At 36.2% G+C, this 20,874-nt stretch overlaps 1 long non-coding RNA gene across 1 annotated transcript in view; it reads right to left on the bottom strand.

The window, feature by feature from the left end:
• Nucleotides 1-2,600: 2,600 nt before the first annotated feature.
• LOC116183650 (uncharacterized) overlaps nt 2,601-20,874 on the bottom strand; it is a 134,824-nt gene continuing 116,550 nt past the window's right edge. Inside the window, exon 3 of the long non-coding RNA XR_004148314.2 lies at nt 2,601-2,803. This is a non-coding gene — a long non-coding RNA (uncharacterized LOC116183650). The remainder of the gene's footprint in view (nt 2,804-20,874) is intronic.

Raw genomic sequence — 20,874 nt, 5'->3', positions numbered from 1 at the left:
AGTTTTCCAGCTAGAATGATCCTGGTACCCAAAGTACTCTAAATTGTCCCATTTTTCTTCAAAAAAGAAAGAAAACAAACAAACAAAAAGACATAAATTAGACTCACTCTAGAATGTGGAGAATTTAATACTGCCCATCCTAAGTTCTCAGCACTTATAAAAATAACACTAAATACTTATTAAATCTTGAAACTTATCTGTACTGGAAAGAATCACGGTCCAGGCAAAACAGTCTCAATAAATTATCCTGATCAATTGCTGACAGCCTCCTCTGACAGTGCACACTGAGAAAGATTTAGCCAGCTGAGGATCCTTCCATACATGCAAAAAGAGATGGAACTGGACCCTTGAAAAGAAACAAGCCTGGCACATGTGGTAGTCACCAAAGACCACAGGACAAACAACACAATTAAATTAGACATGAAGTTGAATTATACATGAGATTAAAGTAATCTTGGTGTTCTAATAAGAACTACTGTGCAGTGTCAGGCCAAAGGGCCAAGAAACTGTGAGAGCTGACAATAGGGCATGACAGGGAAACTGCCAATAATGTAGATATTTGCTACTCAAGAGGGCAGATGGCAGAAATCACCTGTGTTCTGATATAGTGGCAACCTAAGAGACCAGCTCCTCCTCCTAGCTAAATTCTGTATCATAGGCAAGGTGGATTAACACATTAATTTTGACCAAAAAAGCAATATATATATATATTATTAAGATCTTTTGGATCTATCAAGATATATCACAAACCACTTCTCAGTGCTGGGAAAGAGTGCAAGAACCACTCTGTGTTTTGTGTCTGTTTTCTGTACTCAGAAAAAAAGATTGAGATTCTACTAGAATGAAATATATTGATTTATTAATTCAAAATGTCAGAATGTCTTCTCATTTTGAAAGCAGCCTTCCTTTTCAGTTAAGTTGTCCCCTTATGGTTTTGCTTTTCAAATAGCAAGGAAAATTATATTTTAGGTGAAACCCTTTGGTCTTGGTTCCTCATCAAATTACATGACATTTAGACATGCTTGGTAGAAAAACATCTGTTATTTGTATAATTCTGTTGAGATAGTGAGGTCCAAAACTAGGAGTATATTATTTGTATAATTAATAGTTACTATGTTTCCCATGAGAGTCTATGATCTAGAAATTTTAATGATAAATTAACATGCAAATTAAGATAGGACTTAACTACTGGGCTATTACAGAAGTTCTCTAACTATTAAAGAAAACTGAGACATTAAAAAAAAATCAAAGTAGAGAAAAAAAAAAAGTCAGTCCCCAAAGTAAACTGTGCTTCCCTGATATAATGTCTTACTTGCGGGGCATTTACAATCAAAGAATAACAATGCCAAAGAAAATGACTACATATGTGAATATCTGATACTGAAAAGAAAACTGATTGATAAGAACAATATTGAGACTTAAAAATCACCTAATCACAATCAGTAACTTTTAGTCTGTTATCTGCCTACACTGCCAAATGCATATGAAAAAAAGTCAAAATTGCACTAGTTCATTCACAGGAACCTGAGAATCAGAACACAATGGCAAAAGTCTCAAGGCTCATTTATTTAAATATTAAATAGAAAAAAATTTAAAGTATCGAAAGTCCAGACAAAGCCATATTATGCTCCACAAGAACTGAACTTTTGAACATTTGAACTTTTTGTGACAGAGTGGTTTGCTTTGAGATGTGTGAAAAGTTTTTCCTCTGCCAGCAACTATTCTCCTCTGAAATAATTTCTAATGCTCCACTGGTAGAGAAAGTCAAATATTCACACTGGGGAACCAGAGAACTGTAGCTGGTTCCTTCAACCTTTTCTCCAATGGTTTTGGTCACACCAGAATCTTCTGTAACTACTTTTCACCATCCTGTAACATGTAACAACACCTACCTGCCTTTTGAAGGTATTTCCCAAGTGGAAAATATTGAGATATGACACTGATGAGTGTCATCAACAGAAATACAGCTCAAAATTATTTTCATTGTACTAATAAATATATGAATTTCAAATCCAATCAATTTATTCACAATATAAAACTTATGGCTGCCTGAATGAAGTTCTTTTAATTTCTCTGTGCTGAGAATTACAAACATGACACATAGACTGTGTCAATAACACCTTTTTGTTCTATACAGGGAGCTTTTTAAGCACGCTGCCTCAAAGGCTGAAGGACTTGGAGTTCCATGTGGGCAACAGAGCTCCCAAAATGCCAGGAGATGCTGTCAACAATACCTGGAGAACCAACATCTGCACACACTTTGGTCATGCTGAACAACACAAGCAGCCACAGATATCTTGGAACTCCTACTCCTCTAAGCGTCAGATTTGTCCTCTCCATCACAAAAAAAAAGACAAAAATTAAACCAGGACTAAATTGTAAAATGTGTGGGATTGGTGACAGCCAGAAACAGCTTGTTAAAGACCAAAAATTAGTGTATTGTCTGTGGCACTTTCTGGAAGAAGTATTTACAGCTGTCAATCACTTCTGATTGTCTTAACAACCTGAATGTATTAGAGCTTGGAAACTAAAACATTTAAGCAAATCAGAAATGGAAGTGCTATTCAGAGCAGTATAACACCGTGACTAATGTGTCCTTTGCAAAGAACATCACCTTCAGAAAAGGCAAAAAAATGATCAGAGATACACAAATTGATTTAATGATCATTATTTTATTCAGAAGAACATGAGAGTTCTTTGAAGCTGAAAATGATTCTAATCAAGCTATTATTACCTGTTTTCATCCTAAATCAATTTCCTCCTTAGATTTTAGCTGAAATCGGTGAGGTAATAAACGTCAGACCTGTAAATTCAACAGGAGAGAAAGTTCATAAGCATTTTTTCCTTAAAAAGATTTATTACAAATGTTTTTTTCCCTGAAAGCCAGATGATGGATGTGCCAAAGCTTGTAGCTGTGTCTGACAGGGGTGGACAATGTAAAACATAAGAAACTGTGCCCTTTTAGATGAAAGGCAAAGAGCCAAGCTTAACCTCTTGGAAAATAATTACAGCTCATGTACAAAGACAGCTGCAATTTACTTTGTTATCATATTAAAAGATTGGTAAAACTACTGAATGGTGTCCACTTTTACCAGGAAAAGAAAGCACAGCAGATTGACAGATCCTGGATTCTAACAAAAGCCTCTAGAGCAATGTGACAATCCAGACAGGCAACTTTCATACTCAGTGTACAATAATTTCTCTTGAGGTAAATCAGAATAATTTGGAGGTTTTGCTTATTGTAAAAAAAATACAAAACAACACAACAACAAAAAAAACCACCCCAAAACCCAACCAAACCACCAGAAAACACCACACACTATAACCAAACAAACAAGCAAAAAAAAAAACCCAAACAAAACCCACTTACAATTATAAACATAATACAGGATAAACACTTTTTATCTAATTGAAATTTAACATGTAACAGGCACCAGTATGCAGAACAGAACCCATGGCAGGTCACCACTAGCACTTTTATAATCTGCAGGCACAGTTTGAAATGACCTTGTTTATAACCATAGCTGCCTTTCTAGCAGAAGACTTTAGAGTTCTGCTGGTTTCCTTGGCAACTATTAGTAATGCAAGAAAGATACAACATAGAAAAAATTACATTTTACCCAATCCTGTTTCCAGGAACTGTTAATTCCCCTCTTGTATCAAAGGGAATTTTACAAAATAATTTTTCCTCCAATGTCAAGAGTGACAAGAGATAACACAAAACTTTACCATAGTAAAGGCCATTTAATGCCTCTTTAACCATCACATCTGATACTGCCTAGTACAAAACAAATGTTAACCTTTTCAAGAAGTTTTCTGCTTTTCATCTGTGGAGGGAAGCACTGTTGTGTTTCTGGGGAGATTAAGGCAGGGAGTTTAAGTAAAATGCAGCTACTTCTCTGTGTTCAGCTCTTCACCTTTTTGTCTCCATCCTCATGTCCCACTCTGGAGCACATGGCACTCCAGCAGAGGGGAGCAAAAAGCACACTTCACAAGAGGCAATTCAGCAGGACTGAGGTGGTGACTTCTCTGTTTATTCTTTCTCATTACTATTCTTACAGCAGCTGAATTTAATTCCTGCAGAAGTGTCACACTGATATCTTCTTTTTCCCCAGTGCTGGTTCTCACAGCCTGCCTTGGCTGCTTGTACAGATTCACCTTCTCAACAAGGATGCCACACTCAAAAGGGAAATGACTGCTGAGTTATGAAATCTGTGTGGGCTTATCCTCTGTTTGGCAAGTCAGCATTTACATGGACAAGTAATATTTGGCCACATTGTAAAGCTTTCACCAGACCTCAGAAAGGAGCAGAATACCTTGAAATTTACAGGTGAAAGGAAACATTACGTGACAACCACAGCAGGGCAAATCCACCTCCCCCCCTCCACCATCCCAATAAATAAATAAATAAATGAAATCAAGGATTGGCAAAGAGTAGGAGAAAAGAGTTAAAGATAACAAAGAAAGTGAATATTAAGTGAGTCTCTGGCATAAAATGAATTTTCAGCCCTTTAGTGACAGATCTGAAGAGGGAAAAATAGTATTTATATTGCTGAAAGACTGTGTTTACAGCAAGATGAAGGGGACAGAACATGGAACCACAGCACACTTTTAAATAAAGAACAAAGCAATAACACACAAAGTTCATTAGGTTTTTATAGAAATTATTTACATTCTCTATATAATTTTTAATCTATAAACTAGAGACTTACATTTCAATAGTTCCTCTATATCTTCAGAAACATTTCCATATTGTTACAAAATATGTGGACAAATCTCAAATAATTTTTCAGAGAACAAAAACCAAATGAAGACTCTAGCCTATTCAAAACCGTGGTCTTCATCCACAAACTTTTCTGTTTGTGCAAGCTCATCCCATTAACAAAATTTTAACTCCAGACTGAGTCAAGCCACGTGCAGTCCACAATATGATCAGATTGGATTTGATATTTAGCTCTCACTCAGAAGTGCTGCCCTCCTAATAGATGCAATTTTCAGGTCAAAAGTGATGACAAGTGCAGTTTTATGTCCTTTAACTGTAACAATTTTGGGTTTCTGACTACACCCATTCAGATGTCCAACTGACAAGTTCCATTTAGAAGTAATTGTGATTTTTAAAAAGGGACTAAGCCACAAATACTTGCTCAGCATTTTTGCATTATCCACATAATTTCCCTATGGCAATACTATCCAGGAGTGGAAGAATTCACATTTTGATGGGCTGAGATAAATAACTAAAGCTCTCTGATAAATTTTCATTCTATGGCAGCACCTCCATGGTCTGATCTCCACATGTGCCTCTCTTTTTTGGTGGTTGTGGCTTATGCACTGAATTGACAGAGTAGAACCAAGGTCTGACACATCAATTCCTCAACCACCCTCCTCTGTTCCTGAAACTGCACACAGAGAAGGGCAGTTCAGTCTGTCTCCCTCCTTTTCCTTGGGAAAACACACATATTTCTTTTTGCCATAGATACATCACGTTTATTAAAACTAAACCAAACAATTTTAATTAGCCTCACTAGGTCATTAGAGATTTATTTAGGCTGGAAAAAAACTTGAGATCATTGAGTCCAATTGGAAAATGGCACAGGCTGGAAAAGACAGTATAGATATAAACACAAACAGCCCTACTTAAAAGGGCAGAGTTCCTCAGCTCCTGGGGCATATAGAGACTTCCAACTAACTCCTGAGCCAAAAACGGTCTAATTGCATTTTTCTCCCTTTGAGATACAGGTTTTTTTTTTTTTTTTTTGAATAAAGAACATTTCTACATTGCTATTTATTCTCACAAAAAATGGTTCCAAGTAAAAGCTAAAAATTTTTTACAGTAGTTAAATAGTCCAGGAAAGGCATCATCAAGCTGTTGAATCTTTCAAAAGATCACTAAGGGAGAGAAAAAATACTACTGGGTTATGGGTAGAAGACACTTTTTTTTTTTAAATAATAGCAATATTAGCCTTACAAATTACCAAGTCTGTGGGATAAAGAATCCATACCGGAAATTCAGTCAGCAACATTTCCGTTCAATTATTATAATAATTTTTTTGCAAGAAATAACACCTTCCTTGAACTTTGCCTTTACTTTTACTAAAAAAAAAAGGCACTTCAGGACTGCTACTTTAGTAGTTATTCTCAATAATAATAATAATAATAATAATAATAATAACAGAGGTGATGATATTGCAAACCAGCAATTTTTGAAGGACAAAAAAATGTTAAATCCTGGGTAAAAACAGGACTTTACCCCTGGAAACAATGATGTCAGGCATTTAGCTCAGTTTCAGTAATTCTATTTTTCCTAGTAACAGGAAGTGCTTCAATGAATTTAACTTTGTTAAGTGGAGACAAGCCTTGTTTTGAAAGTTATTCAATGCATCTGGAAGATGACTAATAAAAAAAAAAGGGGGGAGGGGGAAGAGGCATTTACTAATGCCCTGGAAATTGCTCAGCCTCTTGAACTAAAAATACTGAGTATATTGAGACAGTGGAAGATTTAAAAGAAATTGCTCACAGAACAGCAAGAAAACTGGAACTGCCAGATTATGTTAAAGAGTATCCCCAAGGCAGGACAGCAGGAGTACAGCAGAAAGCAAAGAGAGAGACACCAGGCACTAACAGAAGAAGGTATATAATGACTAATGCTCATCAAAAACATTTCATTCTCAGTATATTCCTAACCCTAAAGCATCTTTTCCTGGGGATCTCTAGAGTTGGAATGATTTAGTCTCTGCTTGATGAATTAATTTAAATATGGACAATTTCCTCTTAATTCATGTATCTGGCATTTTGCTGACATTCCAGATATGTTTGTTTTGGTTTTTTTTAATAGTTCTGTAAAGCTCAGCAGAATCACAAATCAAGACATGGAGAGGGAATTCTGGCTATTCATTTTGGTGCCTTGCAGTCCGAATTCCTAAATGGTCCCTGGAGGAATGATCCAGAGCATCTAGGCTGTGGACCTAGAGTTCTTGCCACTCAGGATGTAAAATGTGTGAGCTACAAGGCTGCTTTCACTCTGTGTCAATGCTCAGACAGAAATTATGTGCTTTCCTTGGCTGGGGAGCATGAGTAAGTGTGAGAGTGTGTGTGTGTGTTTGTGTAAAAACACCACTGACCTCAGCACGTGTGAGTGTATATCAAATAAGAGCTCGCTAAGTTAGCAGTGAAGAATCTCTTAAGGCAGCTGCAAACAAAAACCAGCGGGGTTTGATCTGTTTGGAGGCACTGGGATAACACATAGCTGTTTCTGTAAATATTTGAATAGCCTGAATTCAGTGGCTCTCCCACTGTTTTATCTCCAGTTGTGACCTAATTGGGTAGAAGGCTTGTGTCTGCCCAGGAACAGCAGAGAGAAACATCAGGTCTGGCAGTGCAGTGTGGTGCCCTTGTCACACACCAGAAACTGCAGAAAAGCAGGTTAGGCAAAATGCCCAAAGTCAAGGACAGTGGGACATAAATAGGAACTGAACTGAGGCTAAACACTCACCCATTAGCTTGTTAAAAAATAACTTCCTCATGTTCTCTGTCATTAGCTTTACTTGCTTAATGATATTGTTTTTCAACACTAGTATCTCTCACTCCTTTAACCAAAAAAACAAGGCTTCATTTAAAATAGAAGATTCTGTTTTGCTCTGAGAGATGCAGGTGCACTGGTAGAGGCAGGAAGAATAAAGGTCACAGGAGACATAATAAGAAATCATGTGTCAACTCTGTAGGGTAGTGTTGCTATCCCAATTTCACTAGGGAGGGAAGGAAGCAGTAGGAACAGCACTTAACACGTAAATTACAGTCTTCAGTATGGCTACAGTGAGAAAGAACAGTTACCATCAAGAAAAATGACTCAGTAAATGAAAATACACAATTCTCAACAAGCAAGATTCACATGAATTACATTGTGGAAGGACATATAAATTACATTGTGGAAGGACATATAAAGGTGCTGACTTTGGCATTACATTTAAAAATGAAACAAGCAAAATTTTACTTTTAGCCCTCAAAACCAAATGAATTAAGATAAGAGCTATCACAGCATATATCATGATTAATTCCTAAATGAGAGCTACCATAACATAGGGAAGAAACACTTAAATAGGAAAAATAAAAAAATACTCTCAGTGGCCAAGTTTTCCTGAGACAATACTACATATAGTGCATAAATTCATCAACTTTCAGATTTTGTACCAAATTTAATGTTTCATCCCTTACAAGAGGAGATCAATTTCAGCACCCTGAGGTAGCGGTGAATTTTACCTAGAAGTAAGAATGCAACAGAGATGTCCTATAAATGTGACTTCATTACACAGTCAAATATTTTAGATATATTTGAGGTAAAAATATCATGAAACTTAATCATTAAATCCTGTCATAAGAATTTTTTTTCATGAAAAACCTTCTCAGGAGCATCTTGTGCCCCAGTGCTGCACTGTCTCTATGGACTTATTGCATTAACTCAAGTCACTGTTGTAATAAGCATTTAGTTTAGCCTCTATAAATTTTCTGACACTAACATAGACTGTAAAGAATTTTCACATATTAAAATAGAAAATCTACTATTAATTACCAGATTATGCAAGATCATATTAATGGAAATATTTCTAAGTTTAGCAAGTGAATCACCAATGGAAATCGCATTAAACTGAGATGAATATCATATCCAAACTGCTTCAGATTTACTATTAAATGTAATATTTGCTTACTAAAATCACTGTTTTAAATGCTTATAAATACCAGATTATGTAAAAGCATAAATCTAAGTAGTGTTATTCTTAAGACAGGTCTTGTTTTCTGCAGGTTATAAAAATGTTTCCAATAAAGTGTTTTGCACAATATTAATTAAAATACAAACCAGAATTCCTTCCTGTTAACTGAGCTCCTGTAAGAGAGTATCTTCAAAAACAATTATCCTCATGAGTAAGTACCCACAAATCTGTGCACAAACCAATTTCTGAGCTACAGGCTACTGGAGGTATGGGTTATATAGTGAACATACAGTATCTCAAAAAATATAATTATTGTCACCAGACCAAACAGTGACTGTAATTTTTAATAAAAGGACATATTTACTATTGAAATGCTAAAAGGCATTAACCTCTATCAGAAAAAAGAAAAGTATAAGTCTTCAAACTTGTTGAAATGAGATGCTCTGATATTATACTTTTTTTCAAACAGATCTATAAGTTGGTTAGAGAAAATAGAACAAACAAGACTTTTTTTCACTTTGATGATACAGAAAGATAACCCTGAAATTCTAAGGTTCTTTTGGAAAGGTTCCTTTTTCATTCATATCAGGTTTATTTTTTTTACTTTTTTTATTGGAGGTAATATCAAGCTATAATTTGTTCTTTCACACAGTTTTTAGGCATTTTGATAAAAAGGGGGAGAAAAAAAACCCCAAAGCCAGAAGCAACTCTACTGGTAAGATCAGCTGAGGTTGCTTTGGGGAAAAGCAAGATTATTGCCTTTCTGTCTGGAATTTCACTCAGTAAATATGCTGAATGGTACAAACCAGCAGCCCCTCATTTCACACAGATGGATCAAAACACAGCAGACTTCTATTGAACAAGTCGTAAATTTTAGCTAGACTTGTTGATCTCACATGTCCCTGGAATTTCTGGACATCTGTCTAACCCCAAAACCATGCAGCTCCTCTATTGCACTTCTACCATCCCATGCAGAACAGGTATTTCACCTGGAAATACCTTCCCTACCCTATGACAAAATTATATGTAGTGTTCCAGCAACTAAACCGTACTGACAACTGTGGCCGTTTTGTCATCAAAATTTGCTCTTTGATCTTCTGAACCATTGATAACCTCTAGAAGAAAAAGCCATGGCTTTCCCATGTAAAATGATGCTGATACACGACTGAATTTTAATGTCATTCAGCACTGAATTCTTCAAAGTTGTTCAGGAGTTTACAAAACAATAATTCTTCCCCTAAACATGATTTCCAACATTGTGCTCACTGCACCTTTCGTACTTCATACTTTGTGCTTCAGTTCTCCAAAGAAAATACTGAACTGTTTTCACCCCATGAAAAATCCTTCAAAAGTTTCACTAATAATTCTATTACCTATAACCTTTCAAGTAAATGAGATTTAAATTCTCTCTCACACACTAATCCAGGTTAATAGGTTGAAATTATGTTTCATACTACTTGGAATTTTAATTACATGATTCATCACTGGCATCAATACTTGTGTTCTGCACTACTGAATCCATTTTCTACTTTTGCAACAAAGAGGCTAGACTCAGATTCAGAAATATAAAATAAAGTAAAATAAAATTTAAAAAAAGCATAAAATTCTCAGTAATTATATGAAAGGAGAAGTGTGGGGAGACAATAAAAGGAAAACAATTAAGTGAACACAAACAATCACAAAAGTATTATCACCACACATCCTTGCAAAGAAGATATACCTAGCAGAAAACCAAGTCAGTTCTATATTCCTCTTCATGACTTCAGGTTACAGTCCCAAGATCATAATACACCAAAGATTATTCCAGTTCCAATTTTTATCTTAATTGTCACCCTCTAAATTATTGCAGGTGTGGATTTACTTCAACTTGGCAATGTGCTGTGTGCTCACAGCTCCTTTCAGGCTTAGCCCAGGAGTTTCTCCACTGCTCTGCCACTGCAGTGCCCGTGCCTGACTGATGGCAAGACCTGAATTCTGAATTCTTGTTTCCAATTAATTATAATCCAGTTTGAGGATAGGACATTTAATTTCTACACCAGCCTGAATGCCACCAAATGCTTCCAGGCTATGACATCATCTACATGACTAAAATTGTGTTTTCTGTTCTCCCGCTAAATCCCTACCCCATTTCTAGCACATATATACACCAAGAAGTGCTAACAGCACAATGATTTTATGATTTTTCATTAAAGAAAGGCCAAACCACATCTATGTAAATTATTTTAGTTCCATAAAAAAAATATTTTTTTTCCTAAAAATAGATTTAAATTATTTAAATCACTGATAAAAGCAATGTCTGTTTCCCACAGTCCTTGCAAACCAAGACACTCAAATACAAGTACATTATCTAAAAGTCCATGTTTCTTTCAAACCACTGAGGAAATTAAGTTACAGGGAAGTTATTGACTCTTGAGATAATAGCTGAGGCTGTAGTTTCTTTCTTTGAGTCACCCTTGAAGTAGAATTCTGTGATGTCAACCTGGCACTCAAAATCAGAGGTAAGACTGAGCATGAACATACTTTTTTCTAGGCTAAACACTGAGAAATAATTTAGAAACTCTATGTCTCTGAGGTATGAAATAAGTAGGGTCTGATCTACAAATGTATAATGTAGACACCAATCTTCAAATTTGATGGAAACAAGAAACCGAAAATCGTGTGCATCTGTCCTTAACATTCAAAGATAAGTTATATGACAATAACAACAAATGAAAATCAAACACGGTTAATAAAGTTATAGATATGTAGTGCCAGCAATTTAAAAGGATGAGGAAGGAAATAATTTATCCAGCACAGTTTGACTTTAGACAGGCCTTCAAATACTGAAAATACAAGAGCAAATGAAATCAGAATATCTTCCTACACTGTATGAGTTATAGGGTCACTATGAGAACTGCTGGCCTATGTTGTGCAGGGGAGTCAGAATTTGAGATTATAAAGGTCCCTTCTGATTTTCAGATATATCAAGATATGAATAATTTAAATAACTTTCCAGGACAAACAGAGGAGCTGTAGTTTAACAGCTAAGCTGGCAAATTTTTTTTATCCTCTTGACCACCAACTGAATTTAAGTAATATTTGCAAATATCTGGAAAAACATATATATTACAACAGTAAATAGTATTTTTCCCAGCTTTACCATAGTCACTGTAGCTGGTTTTGGTGTTTCAGTCTTCTTACTACAGAGATTCATTCAAGAGTACAGCTGCATGGAAAGCTGACTAAAACAGGAAATTCCCCTTGGCTGAAGATTTTTTCCTCTGTTTGCAAATGAACACAGTAAAATTAACTGTGAAATGGCTTATTTGGTAGTTGACTTACAGATTCTTGGCCCTAAGAACATGAAGCCATGGTTACATGTCCACTTGAATCTGGCATTAGCCCAGGATGCTGCTGGAGAGGAGCATCCATCCAGATACCCAGAGCAGCCTGCTGCTCCTGTTCATGAGAGGACTGGTGCAGCTCCCCAAGGCTGCTCAAGTGCTGCTGTGAGCACAACAGAGCCAGGGAGATGCTGTAGCCATGGCAATTGGAGGGCAGGACTGAATTTGGGTCAGATTTAAGTAATGCCACAATCATGGTCTGGGTCTCTGCCACCCGAGCTGGCTGAGGAGCCCAAGGTGAGGACTCAAAGGAAAGGAATATTTCCTTTCTCACTCATATTAACTCTTATTCCCCAACTCAAGCACTGGATGTAGTGATCCCAAAAGGTCATTACTTTTGTACTTGTGACCCAAAGATTTATTCAGTTTAGCAATTCCTTCATTACAATTCACACTGCATCATTGCAGAGATCCAGAAAGCAAGCTGCTGAATACCAACATTTGAATTAAAGAAAAAAATCAAACTCTGTCAATAAAGCCTTTATATGCAAACATAAAGAGAAAACAAGCACTCCTGTCTTCATTCTCCAAAGGAACTCTGATTTGTGTATTGTATGTTAGGAATTCTATCAAATGACATGGGTATTTTAACTATGTTCATATCATAATAAAAAGAATAATGTTCTCTGTGGGGGAGCAAACACTTAAAAAGCAGTATTTTGACAGGGAAACCCTGAAAGATAGCACACAAAACAGTAAAGATTAAGATAACTTTCTCCTCCCAGCCTTTAAAGGACATAAAAGAAGTGAAATAGCTTTCTCAGGATCCAATTTGGATCTCAGTTATTGATTATTACTATATAAAAGAATGCAATGAAAGACCTCCAGGATGTTCAAAAAGCATTTAAAGTCTCTTAAACTGCAAAACTGAGAAACAAAAGCAGAAGAACTGCATAAATGTGCTCATCTGATCTTTAGGTGGTTTTTTGTATTCTTGTGTCCCATCTCACTAAGAAGTTGTGAAACTCTACAGCTGCTGTCCCTTCTTTCGGAGCATTTCTGGAATGACAGAGGAGGCATAATCTCTGATCTGACAAGGCTTTCCATTTACTCTCACTATTTGCATGGCCAAAATACTTATCAGGCTTTGAGCAGTGCACCTGTTGTTGTATAGATGGCAGAAAAGATGATCCTAATATTACACCAGATCTCCAGAACGTCTTATTTTCACAGCATTTTTATGTTTCCATGAACTCCTCTAGACCCTTCTACTCCATATTTACCAGGTCATCTTTCATTCGGTGATCAAATAAAATCAAGTACTGATCCCCACGGCCTTGATTTTTCACAAAATTTATTTTGACACCCACACACAGAGTAAATATTATCTGGTAGACTAAATATAAATAAAAGCCCCCTTTTGGTCCATAAATATAACTTAAAGAACTTTATATCTAAAGGGAATCAGCAGTATTTCCTCAGCTTCTGAGAAATAAAAATGTACCCATGAATCTGCCAGTTTAAAACCAAAATACCATTTGCTACAGTATTTCATCTATTTCTATTCATAGTTGTTAATTTTTAAAAAGACCAAAACAGCAAGAGGGCAGAACAGTCAATCCTGTCACATTCAGAAGAAAAAACACATTAGTCACCTCCTGAATTGTGGCTCCTTATTCCAGCCCTCCTATGGCTTATTTAGCAAAGTCAGTGCTTTGATTTTTCACTCTGGCCCAGATGTTAATCCATCCCAGCTAACCATGCTCATGCTTCAGCTTGCCAGAGGGAAGCAAAAGAGGAATCGTGTCCCCACAGGAATACTGTCCCTACAAAAGAGGAATCCTGTCCCTACAAAAGAGGAATCCTGTCCCTACAAAAGAGGAATCCTGTCCCCAGCAAAAGAGGAATTCTGTCCCCAGTGCTCCCCTCTACCACAGGAACTCGCCCTTCTGAGCCACAAACTGATTTCCTGGTTCTTACAGTTCTTAGAGATTCATTTCCTCTCTGAACATGAATGCACACAGGAGTCGTAGCCAGGGACTTTCTATCCCAGAAATGTGGCAAAAGCAAAATACTGCTTAAAAATGGCACAATAAATGCCACAAACTCCCATCCTGCCAAGTGCTGGTAGGTGGGTTAGGAGATGCTATTGGACCTGTCTCAGCAATTGTGCTTTTTCATGTTCTCCAAACCCTTCCTTGCTTTCATGACAGAATGCACTTCATTTAAAAACCTGTTGTAAGGAGTTTATATGGGATGGACTGAGGTAATTTCTCCAGACCTGACAGCGTGTAAAGCCTGCTGGAATTCCTTCACAAAAGTAGGAATACTTTCATAAGGAAGTTTTAGAAACAGATTTTCCTGAGCCTCGGTTTCATCTTTCAAATTCAAGACTTCCACATGGATACATTAATGCTTTTAGCTAATTATTCAGATTTTTATAATTCAGGAAACATTATATTCAATAAAGGGACTAAAAAGACTGGAATGCCCAGACAACATTTCCTAATGAGCTGTAATAGGCCTTTCTTTTTCAGCATTTTCCCCCATTACATTTTTTTATAATTATAAGCCTGGTTTTGATAGGAAAGAAGCTGTCCTAGAGGTTTGATCTCCTAGATATGTGATCTTTGTAGTGAAACAGTATCTCTTCCTCCCTTCCCCTCTGGTGACTCTTCCACGGTGTTATCAGGTCTGCCCACCCATCTTCCCCTACTTTCTTCCCAATTTTTCACCTGACAGTGTTGTCCCTGAGCTGTTCCAAAGTCTTTCTCCAGTGAGGGTTTACTATTTCTTGAGTTATTACTACAATAAAGAAAAATATCCCTGCAGAAATTTTTAACATCGGAAGAGTAGCTGCCTCATAATACCTGAAAAAAATAGAATGTATCAAAAAATATTGCCTGATAAATGAGAAAACATTAGTATTTGGAAAGGAATGTGGGTCTGTGGTGGTTTAACCCCAGCTGGCAGGTCAGCCCCATGCAGCCACTTGCTAGGTTCCCTACATCAGGGAAAAAGTGAGAAAATTTTTCCCTGCATTGGGGGGGAAATGAGAGAATTTGTGGGTTGGATAAAGGCAGTTTAACAGGTGAAGCAAACCAAGGGAACTTCCCATGGCAGGCAGTGCTCAGCCATCCCCAGGGCAGCAGGGCTCCAGCACCTGTAACAGTGACTTGGGAAGACAAACACCATCACTCCAAACATCCCCCTTCCTCCTTCTCCCCACATTTACGTGCTGAGCATGGTGCCATATTCTGGGATATCCCCTGGGTCAGCTGGGGTCAGCTGTCCTGGCTGTGTCCCCTCCCAGCCCCTTGTGGAGCCTCTTGCTGGTGGGTGAGGAGCAGGAAAGGCCTTGGCTCTGTCTTAGTGCTGCTCATGATAACAAAAACAGCCCTGAATTACCAACACTGTTCTCAGCACAAATCCAAACCACAGCCCCATACCAGTTACTACAAAAATAATTGCTTTACCCCAACCAAAGCTTGAAAATGGTTTTACGAGGAAAATAATTAAAAAAAAAAAAAAAGATAGAAAAATTCTATGTATTTATGCTTAGAAATTATAATGTAGTATGTAAATAGTGAAAGAGAACAATTTTTGTAAAATTTCAAATTTAAATAATTTTTTTGATACACTTAAACTACAATGCAACAATCCAATAAGCTTCCTGATCTGGGTTGTCTTACCCACTGATTGTGCAAAATTATGCAAGGAGTAGAAGATTACTTTGTGAATATAAATAAGTGAGAGAAATATAAACTGAAACTTTGCATTTGCAACCTGCTTAATTCAATTCAAGCAGAAAATATTTGTATACTTTAAAAATACTCAAGGAGGAAATAACAGTTGCTACAGAATGGAAGTATTCTACAGGATGAGCAACAGGGAAGAAACCAAACAAGAAATTTCTTTTCTGACTATCAAGATGAGAAACACTTTAAAAACTCTCTTACTAAATTAATCATTATGTGGGATCACATGAGAGAATGGCACCTAGGCTGAAAGAGAGCAACAATTTATTACTTGAAATATTACCTGTGACAAAAAAGAACAATACAGAATTCCAGTTTCATAAAAGTATCACAGAAAGGTACTGTGGTTTGAAAATCATTGCATTCTAGATAAAATAATATAAAGCTATAAATGAGCAAAAGAGAAAGATTTTTTTTAATCTCATATACAATAAAGTTGAAAGCTGTCTTTTCTTTTATTTTTTGCAATCACCTGTTACATGATTATTATGCAAGAAAAGCGTACATCACAAATTATCTTCACATCTGACATGACCTTCTATCCTTTTTCTGCTAAACCCCAAATAAACAATTTTATGCATCTTCTAGAAATTGCAAGGTAGAGATATTTTACAGACTTCCCAGTTATATTTGTTTGGCCCATAGAAGAAGTAAACATCTAATGCAGAAATGCAGAATCTGCCATGAGATAATGAGTCTTATGAAAGTCACAATTTCATTTTTTTAGCACTACCAAAGTTTTGTCTTGGGTCTAAAGTGCTAAAGTGCAGATGAAAAATATTGAGAATTTCTATGGCAACCTCCAAAAAAAAAAAAAAAAAAAAAAAAAAAAAAAAAAAAAAAGAGTTTTTCCTTTTCTGAAATACCCTTAATTTACCAAAAAGTAGAAGTCAGGCTCTTATGCCTGAATAAAACCAGATTGCACACCAGCAATACATATTTGCTCTTTTTCCCAGATAGATATTTAGGGATTTAAATAGTCAACATTCAGGGATGGATTTATGGAAAGGGGCCAAGGAGATGCAGGTGCTGAGTTCTCTTTCTCTCCCATGCAGACTGCAGAGGTGGGAATTCCCTGTTACCATCCCCTGCTCTCTCCTGTTCCACACCTTATGAACAGAGAGCAACAGAGCTGGGTGGGGCTGCTTGTCTCTAACCAATCCCGTAGCTGAGCATGGCTGAAAAAACATGGTGCTATCATTCACTGCCTGCAGACACTTATCTTTAATTAAAATATAACTATTTTTTTTATTTCAATTGCTACAACATCCTCTGGTAAGCTCTGAGTCTCCCAGGTACAAGAGTACCCCATAAAAAACATCACACAGAGCTTCCTTAAGAATGCAATATTTCTCACACTTTAGTAATTAGCTGTAAAGCTTTTACCTGAAATAAGAAAAACTACAAATATTCTAGTACAAACAACTAGAGGAGGACTTTTCAATTCCTGTGTATGTCTGCTTCCATATTTGGCCTCTGATCTTTTATTCTATGTGACAATTAGAGCAAAAATAATTTTTCCCTTTGTTTGAGATAGATGATGAGGATTGCTGTTGCTGGAGAACAGTCTTATTACAATGGCATAATTAGATCTGACTAAAAATCCCTCCCAATTTCTGCATCCTGTTACCTAAAATTCAGACCCTAGGAAAAGCAAAACAAAACAAAACAAAAAAAAAAATAAAAAACCAAACCAAACCAAACCAAAAAAAAAAAAAAAAAACACAAAAAAAAAAAAAAAAAGAAAAAAAACCACAACAAAAATAGACATTTTTCAGCTAAAAAGCAATGTAGACATATGTTTTCCAAATTGCATCTACTGCAAAGATCATATATCTGTTACCCACACAATCTTCCATTTCTTCTTTCTGGATGTATTTCCAAATGTCATTTAACACACAGCCTTCCAGTTTGGCTACTTGCTGGCTAAGTGAGCATCTTGTTCTATGTATTCCTTTTTTTTTTTTTTTTCCTGTTGAGATAATCTGAACACTCTCACTAATCTTCCTGAAGAGTGTGTAGAACTGTCAATATTAGAAACTCATTTTTTATCCACAATTAATTAGACATAAGGCAGCTTCCTCAGAAACATTCTTGGTTCTTGGCTTTCTAAGCACTGAGACATGGATAAGCCAAAATACTAATGTGATTGGACAAGGGTTTCTTTGCATGTGATCCTGTGATATTACAGATGGTGGCAAGACATGAAATAACATAATAAATAGCCTTTTATTTTCTTTATAGAATGTTTTCCCAACTGCATTCTCTTTGGTAATTGGATACACTGAATCTAAAAACCTCTACTACATAAACACAATGAATTCACTGGATTTACTGTTTACCACAACTCATAAATGAGGCAAACACTGTGAAAGATATTTTGGGATTAGCATCTGTATGCTAGATGGTCCAAATGCTAATGAGGACATTATGCTCATGCAAAATTTCATACTCACTTATGAGAATTCTGGCTGTGCTATTTGTTACATGGACTCCCAGCACTACCTTCTGTGCAATATAAGAATGGAGTTTATTTCTCATTAATTCAACAGTTCAAGACTCCTCCCCTCATGACCTTTGCAATACAAAAAACCTACTAGCTTTTTTTCCTAGAAGGACACTGGTCAAACAATTAAGTGACTATTGATCTCTATAAAGATTAGCTAAAGCTAGAGAAAAAAGTATTATTGTCTTAATACAACAGAATATTGTATTATCTGCTCTGAAAAATAGGTATAAAGAAACTCTAGAATAAAATCCCCGAGGGGATCATGGTTTTCATATTCACAGTCTTTCAACGGAGTTTAAAAGTGGGATAAAATCAGTCTTAAGTAAGAGTTCCTTGGTTAGCCTTCAGTTCTTTTGTATTTCTGGTAAATGAAAAAAGCCCCAGACTTTCATAGTCCATTTGCAATGTAGGCAAGAGTTACCAGACATATCAGAGCACTCAGCTTTTATGGACCAAAAATTTCTCTACCCTCTAGACATTTCAACAGATAATTTTTAGGCTTGTCTTCCTATTTGTCCTTATAGAATTTCACTTTACCAATATGCTGGTTTTAATCCATATACCCCATTTCAATAACTAAAACATTTTTCATGAAGTGATCTCACATTACCTTTTTCAGAGTCGGTGAGCTTTTTTTATAACTAGAAAAATGTGAATTGTGTCTTCCAGACAGATCTTTAAGATAAGATTGAATGCATTTTATAAAGTCAGGCCTTTCAGCACGCTCTGGAAGGCCAATTATTTTCGTATTTGATCTTCTGTGGTGATTCTCAAAGAGATAAAATATATTCCTTCTTATGTTATTCTTTATCCTTCTTAAAGCCTGAAATACCATCTTCTGAATTACAAATCCTTTCCACTACAGCAGTTGCTCAAATGTGTATTTTATTTATCAACTCCTCTTATGTCCTCTCAACCTTCCATTTCACCAGACCTATGCAGAAACATCTGTACATAAAGGAAAAAAAAGTACTTTGTGTGCATCAAATTCTGCAGACCTGCAGTGGTGGCAGAATAACTTATTAAGTGATTATCTACAATGAAAAAAGAATAGGTGGATCATACTTAATTATTGTTTTAACCCAGATTTTCTTCCCAAATGTGTTGTGAATCCACAATTTTAATTCAGTGCCTTATTAGTCATATTATCCTTAGAGAGAGAGAAATACTGGCCAGGCAAAATTCAAAGCATGTCTATGAACCCACAGAACAAAATCAGATGACACCTTTTGAGAGAAGAGGCAAAAAACCTACTGAAAAGGGATTAAAAGGTTGGGCAAAGGTTATTGGTTGGAATTTCTGGTGCTGAAACTGGCTTCATTTGAGAAATTCCATAATTATTTAAAGTGAGGATTTTACTGTCCCCTTGAAGAACCACTAACTGATTTTAATTTCTACTGCTATGGGTTTTTCATAGTTAACACTTTGGAAAAAAACAAGAAATATTACTCAGTATATGCCATTTTATATTTTCCTATGGCAAATACTAAAAACTAATTCCTTTATCTTAGAAATACACTCAAAGTAATTTGAAGTATATCATATTCTGTGAAGAATGGATATTGCAGTGCCATATCGAAGACTTAACACTAGTTGGTATGAAGAGCAAGATTTATATTTTTTATTTGTCTGAGTATTATCAAATTCTACTCTTCTTAAGAGTAATTTCTAGAAAAAATATTGATTTTAATGTTAAGAATATCTTTCTAAATAGGAAAATAAATCCAAGGAATTATCAAACTGAATAAAATAATGTATAGGTCATATTTTTGTTTCTCCTTTCTGAACATGCCAAACAGCTTATTAAGTAAATGCCAACAGTCCTTGTACAAATTTTGAGACACTTTCAGCTAAGCGTTGTGTCAAATTCTGAGACTGATGTCCTCCCACAGCCCAGCCATTAAATAAAGTGGATTCTTTGGAGCTGCAAATGCTGAACCATTTCTTTAAGACTGCTTTGAGGTAAGGCAGGTTCCTGTGTGGACACCAGGACTAGACTGCAAATCAATATCTGACACTGCTGTTTTGACAAGCAGAGGATGTGCAGTGTGCAAGGTGCTGTTACCATCACAGGCAGGGAAAGATCAGTATTCTGCATACCCTTAGGGCTTGGGCAGAAAGTATTGATTCCTGGCTTTGATGTTTTAATAACAGGCATGGGAGTAGGACAAGTATGGATCCACCCTGATCTTACAAAAAACATAAATTATTATTCTCCCTTTGAACATTTTCTGTCATAAAGACATGGTAATCAAGGCTATCAGGAAATTTCATTCCAGCCAGAATTTGACCTAGCTCACCTCCATTGTGCACCCACAGAGATTCTTAACTCTACTCTTGAGATAGGTGAGCACTTCACACCACCTACATCCCTTGGCAAAGTTTCTCAGACTTTGCAACACCTCATTGGAACAAACTAGAAAAGAGACATCACCATTAAGATAATGCTACACCAGTTCAGCAGCCAGTTGTTCTCAATGCTCAGGAGTGCCATTAGGCTTCATGTACTTTTCTACCTCGAGAGAAGGTCATCCTAACATCTGTTTATAACGAAGCTTGACAAGAGAAAATAATTTTTTAAA

Source organism: Lonchura striata, chromosome 14, assembly GCF_046129695.1.
Source record: "Lonchura striata isolate bLonStr1 chromosome 14, bLonStr1.mat, whole genome shotgun sequence".
Classification (NCBI taxonomy): domain Eukaryota; kingdom Metazoa; phylum Chordata; class Aves; order Passeriformes; family Estrildidae; genus Lonchura; species Lonchura striata.
This window is presented reverse-complemented; position numbering and strand designations above follow the sequence as displayed.